The sequence below is a fragment of the Oreochromis niloticus genome, unplaced genomic scaffold (assembly GCF_001858045.2).
Source record: "Oreochromis niloticus isolate F11D_XX unplaced genomic scaffold, O_niloticus_UMD_NMBU tig00007094_pilon, whole genome shotgun sequence".
NCBI classification, from domain to species: domain Eukaryota; kingdom Metazoa; phylum Chordata; class Actinopteri; order Cichliformes; family Cichlidae; genus Oreochromis; species Oreochromis niloticus.
Genome location: NW_020328354.1, coordinates 1 through 6060, shown reverse-complemented (window position 1 = coordinate 6060; position 6060 = coordinate 1). Strand labels below are relative to the sequence as shown.

The 6060-nt window shown below is 42.1% G+C and overlaps 3 long non-coding RNA genes across 3 annotated transcripts; all 3 read right to left on the bottom strand.

Moving 5' to 3' along the window:
* On the bottom strand, positions 1-583 carry LOC112845372 (uncharacterized). The gene is made up of 3 exons (XR_003218186.1): positions 479-583; positions 222-392; positions 1-132 (listed from the first exon to the last, which is right to left on the bottom strand). It is a non-coding gene; the product is annotated as an uncharacterized LOC112845372 (long non-coding RNA).
* Positions 584-1243: 660 nt separating this feature from the next.
* LOC109197891 (uncharacterized) lies at positions 1244-3085 on the bottom strand. Its single transcript, XR_002058905.2, has 4 exons — positions 2321-3085; positions 1700-1935; positions 1453-1576; positions 1244-1330 (listed from the first exon to the last, which is right to left on the bottom strand). It is a non-coding gene; the product is annotated as an uncharacterized LOC109197891 (long non-coding RNA).
* Positions 3086-3410: 325 nt separating this feature from the next.
* Positions 3411-5268, bottom strand: LOC109197890 (uncharacterized). Its single transcript, XR_002058904.2, has 3 exons — positions 4945-5268; positions 4282-4356; positions 3411-3800 (listed from the first exon to the last, which is right to left on the bottom strand). It is a non-coding gene; the product is annotated as an uncharacterized LOC109197890 (long non-coding RNA).
* Positions 5269-6060: the final 792 nt, after the last annotated feature.

Here is a 6060-nt window from a genome sequence, read left to right as displayed (position 1 = left end):
ATACTTATATGATAAGGTGTGAATTGTGTGTTTGTATGTGTTATCTTAGCCAGGGGTGAAGCTGGAGCTCCTCCAGTGTTGGGCGCTTCTCCGGGACTATAGCTAAACATGCGTCCAAGAAATTCCGGCATTCTTGAAAGAAAGAAAAGATCAAAAAGATGAAGATGATAGTTCTAGTGATCCAAGGCATCAGTGAATCTGGAAGTGTGAAGTTTTCTTACCTGTGGACAGACGCTTTTTGATGCTCAGTTTCTTTGTGAGGAACCTCGCGGTACTAAAGTATCGTGCATGAAGCGCTTCATACAACACCACTCCCATTTGCCACACCGTGGTGGGTCCACACCTGTAGCAGCTCCTAATGTACCACTCGGGAGGGATGTGAAGAGGAGTGCCTAACAAACAGACACAATTGCAATTTCTTCTAAAACAAAAGACACAATTTGTTACATCTGTGAAAAGCAGGAGCAGAATATGTTACCATAGAAGATGCGATACAGAGATCGCTGTTTAACAAAGCAGCTCAGTCCAAAGTCAATGATGCGAACACGAGGCACATCTGAGCCGGTCTCAATCAGAATGTTTGTCCCTTGATGTCCCGATGAAAGATGTGTTTATCCTCAAGTTCCTTTACAGCATCAACTAGTTGCTTCAGAATGACCTGGAAAAGATGAAAAACACAATAATGAGTTAATGCTTTTCTGCCTTGATTGAATGCTGTACAGTCTAAGGTTCTTCCAGTCAACCTACCTTGGCCTTGTCCTCTGTTAAAGTTCTTCCATTTTCTGCTTTGTATTTTTGCAGGTCCACAGCGGGGACAGGTCTCTCCAGCACCAGGATCAGCTCTTTGCCAAGGTCGAACCACTCCAGCAAGGACACAGGTGCAGATATTCCCACTGACCCTTCTGCTTCACCTGCAAGTTTAACCATAATGGCCACTTCCACTGAGAGCTTCTTCCCGCTTTCATCCTGAAATATTACAACAAAGTGGATGATGAGGAACGCCGCATTCAATCCAGTAATGTAAAACTGATTCAAGTGTTGGACGCTTACCGCCACTTTGCAGTAGACTTTATTTTTGGGAATGTGTTTGATGGCAACCTAGAAGACACAGAGCATTGGTGAGCATTTCCTCAGTATGACATAATGAAAGGTGGAAACACAGCAGACGTCTCAGTTTACGATATTATCCATTATCTGCGTTACTGCCTGTCTTACTACCATCATCTGAACACTTACTGGAAACGATCTTCTATCCGGTAGCCAGCAAACACTGCTCCGCAGCCTCCTTCTCCGAGCTGGTGCTCCTCCACATATCTGGCTTGGAATTCACCTGAACAGACAAAACAACAAATCTTGTTTTATTACAGCTGTGACACAAATTACTCTCCTCTGTAGCCTAAATGTTCCTTTTGCCCTTCCCCTGAATATAAAACCAAGCTGCTTGCTACTTACGTTTTTGGTCTGCCACTGATTTTTGTCCTGGTCCACATTCCTTTTTTTTTCTTGGGTGACTCTCTGTTGTCTCCCGCGGCCTTTCTTTTGCCATTTTTTGCGCACACCTGTTTGTTATTCAAGTCTGGAGATGTGGAAAACACCAAAGCACATCAGCTCACTGGATGATAGACACAAACACTAAACACTAATATCTTAAACCTAGCAACCACACTTAATCTACCCCTTATTCAACTAATTAGCCTACCTTTACCAGAGTCCAACAAGGAGGATGCTTGCTCCTTGTCACCGCTCATATGGTCGAGAAGTTTAGCCTTCTTTGCTTTCTTTGTTGTGCCTCTTCATCTTGCACAACCTTGCGCTTCACTCCTTTGACCACATCTGAGCTGGTGGAAGGACCAGCCTGCTCAGCGACCCTCCTCCTTTTTATTGGGGTCTTCTTTTCAGGACTGGCCTTTCTTTTAGCAGTCCTGCTCTTACAATCTATAAACGACAACAACACAGTGGTGAAAAAGAGTCCCCGACATCAGGACTGGAAGCAGTTTGGCAAAGAATTTGAAATTGCTTTTGCTTAAATTATCACAAGTTTATTCTTGGGATAAAAAAACTGACCAGTGCGAATTGATACTAGGTTTACTAAGTCTTAGATCTTGATGACACTTGTTGGTCTGTTTTTACTGTTGAGTCCAAGAATAAACTTATTACATTATTTTACCAAAAGACCGGTAACCTTTCTTTGATTAGACATCTTGTATTAAAGCTATTTTCAATCAAACATATGATTCAATTGCTCTAAAAATGATTCACACAGTGTCAACATTTCTAGGATTTGGATTTTACCAGGATTTGATTTTATTATTTTACTTACCTTGATCTCCTGAATCTTTCTTATCGGCTGGAGTGGTAATTTTTCTTGTTTCCTTTTTCATTGTAATTTCGGAGAACTTTTAAACTCGAAAATGTAAACCGTAATGAGTTAATATTGAGTTAATATTCCTTCAAATGCTTGACTTTTCTAACTGAATTCTGTAAGTGAGCTTTATAAGTAAACTCTGGAAACTACGGCAACACAACATAGAATCTTGCCTTTCAGTGACTTCACTGACTGCCAGTAGTTCAAAGTAGTTTACAGAAAAACACTCTGGCAGACAAAGCCATAATATTTCATATAATTCAATCATTTCATATCAATTAAACAGTTTCTTTCATTATCTTTCATCGTTTGTATAAGACCTCATGTATGGATGACAGTATGAAGATTTGTGGTTGACCACACACTAATAAACACAGTGTCAGCTACATTGTCATCTGATTTAAAGTATTTATTATTGTACATTTAACTGTCATGGTACTGAGTCTGTGACCCAGTGTTTTGTGTTTGTTCATTTATATTCATTGATTATTCTTATGTATGTTTTTGGTTCTCTTTATTGTTTTCTTCTTGTGTTATATTCTTAGGCTTTAGGTTTCTGTTACTTTGCCTTGCCCCTGTGTCCCACGTGTCATGTCTAGTCATTCTTCTTTCCATGTTCCCCAATTTCTCCCCAGTCAGTCATGTCTCTGTGTCAACTCTGTGTCTTTGTAAAAGTCTCTTGTTTGCTGTTTTACTTTGATAGTCTTGTGTGCTATGTTAGTGTTTCATGTCTGTGAAGGTTCTCAGTCATCTAGGTCATCGTAGTCTAAGGAGTTTGGAAAGAAAGCGTCTGGACTTGAAGTTGCTTGAAGATGTTTCACCTTCTCGGATGAAAAGAACTTAAACTTTGCTTGAACGTCTTCAAGCAACTTAAAGAAGTCCAGACGTTTTCTTTCTAAGCTCCTTAGACTATGTTAGTGTTTTCAGTTTTCCTTCCCCATGGTCTTGCTGTTTGTGATTTCTCGCAGCTGTGCTCTCATCCTGTGTCTTATTCCCTCATTTATCCCTCTGTGTATTTAAGCCCATTGTTTTCCTCTGTTTGCTGTTGGGTTGTCTGTGTATCATCCATGACAATTAAATTAAATAGCAAATGCAACTACAATTTCAATGAGATTCATTCCTGGCATTCTACTGCGGTGGCTGAAAGTAGACACCAAGCATTATCACTGTAACTGATGTAAATATTGGACTTGGAGGGGATTCATCTGATAGACTGATGCAAACATTACTGTGAGGAAATTTTGAATCTCCCAATTTTCTTTTTTTCTGAAAGAAGAAAGTTGGTTACTGTATCACATTTGTATGGCAAGATGTGAATTCAGTATGCGTGTGTGTTTGTGTCAGAGAGGAGTTTATCTGAGCCAGGGGTAAAGCAGGAGGTCCTCCAGCATTGGGCACTTCTCCAGGACTTTGTTAAAACTTGTTTTCAAGACGTCTGAAATGAAAGAAGGACAAGAGATATCGAGATGATCATTCCAGTGATCCAAGCGATCACATTGATTTTCTGCAAATGTTCTTTTTGAGAGTCATTCGGCTGGGCAGGGGTATAACACATCTGCAATGCAGCAACATCTGCTCTCTGGGCCTGTGTGAGAGTGTTATCTCAATGGCGGGAATGAGGATGTTGGAATTTGGCATCTCAGGCACCAACTCATCTCTTTCCTTAACCGGGCTCACTAGAGATTGGTTTCAGCCTCTCTCCATGCTTTAAGGAGGTTGAGTTGATAAATCTGACTGGCCCTCCCCTGTCTGACCATATCTCTTCATAGTCAACACCAATGTTCTCACCGTGTGACCATGAACGGTCCTTACCACTTGGCAAGTAATTTCGAGCTAGAAGAAGGGAGTAGACAAGCACTTTATGTCCCTGTTAAAATACAATTACATTTTATCAAATATCACTAAGCAGTCCTTACCTTTAAATACAGCCTGGTTTCTTTCTCTTTCTTTCTATATCTCTGAGTGAAGTTAGCTCTCATTCTTTTCTCTTCCTGTGAAATACAACAGTGGAGCTTTAGCTAGCACACACTGTGACACAGTTAGTGTTTGTTGAGGTGATAGAAATGCTGCATTTGAAATTACCTGCCACAACATTTTACTCCCTTTTATGTTCACTCCTTTTTTCTGAAGTACCGCAAATTATGGCACGTGGGGTTGTTCTGGTGTTGTGCTAAAAATAAATCAATCAAAACTACGGTACATGGTTTGCTCTTCATCTCTACTGATTAAAACGCGACTGCCTTTCATGTGTCACTGTTTAGGCTCAAATCTCATTGTTTGAAGGCCTGCAGTGACGTGAAATATTAACTTCCCCCAAATGCGTTAAACCCAAAGTAACGAGTTTGTTTTGAAATATACGGAGTGGAAACTACAGATATTTGTTTAAAATGTAGGGAGTAAAAATTAAGTACAGCAAGGAAGTTTTTTTTTAACTTTTTTACTTCCTACCTGTGGAGCCAATTAAGCTAAATTTAGAAGCGCATGTCTGTGTATACTTAAAAGCTCTTATAGTTATTTTCACTTTGTAGACAAATTAAAGCACAGAAAAGAAAAACACGATACATTAGAGCATGACATACTTTGACCTGAGGTGGCGCTGCAGCGTGAAAGAGCCTGAACGTCAACCGGAAGAAGACGAGAATAAACTCCGTATAAACAACATGGCGTCTCCCTGTGAGGTGTCATGCCGAGCAGATGTCAGAGTTGAGTTCAAGCAAGTTGACTCTTTCGGTGATTACAGTTTGTCCGGGCGGGCTGTGCGTCTTATTTCATCCGCAGACACGTCGTTGGATGAGGAACAGCTCATGTTGGCATCAGTGGCAGTCAGGATGGCAGCATCTTCCAGAGGGAAGGTCAGGTCGCTGGTCTCTCTGAGCAGGACGCTGTCCACCAACAAGCCCGGTTCCGCGCTGGAGATTACCCTCCTCCGGCTGAAGCCCCGCTTCTCCCCCGAACAGCGAGCCAGCCGCGGCGCCTCAGCGGAGACCCAAAAAGACCCCAGCGGCTGCTCCGTGCTCCTCTTCCCCGGTCAGGGCAGCCAGTTTGTGGGCATGGGCAGAGGACTTTGAAATACCCCAATGTTAAAGAAATGTTCACCGTAGCCCAGAAGATCCTGGGTTACGACCTGTGTTCCAGATCTACTGGCGTTTAGATCAACTGGCGTTAGTCGAACAGATGTGTGGCAGTCTTGCGTTTCAGGAGCTGCTACCGACAAACCAGCAAAAAAACGCCAAATGTGTCACCTGTGACACTTGTGAGGTTATCTCAACACACTCCGTCAGTCTTGATGCTGTTGAACAACAAAATGTTTAAAAATGTGGCGAGTTTACCTGGTGATATCCTCACACGCGACGCGATCGCGAAACAGCAAAAATTAAACACCACGCCGATGTTGTTCACAGGACACCAAGAGTAAACGATCGGGGACTCTTGTCGTCGTTATCGTTCCCCTCGCACGGTTTATTTCTCCGAATTCAGCGTTTTTGCTTCACAACTAAAGCGAGCAGTTTACTTTGTGCACTAACATGGAGTCGAGTCAACCAGCGCCACCTCTGGCCAAGTGCCACAGCCTACAGCCAGATCAACTTGTGACACACATCTGCAGCACGTTTGAATTCGTTTCATGCACAACACATTTGTACCTTTCAATTGTGTCTTGTGTCTGTTTGTGCGTCATGCAAATAAACCTTTGAAAA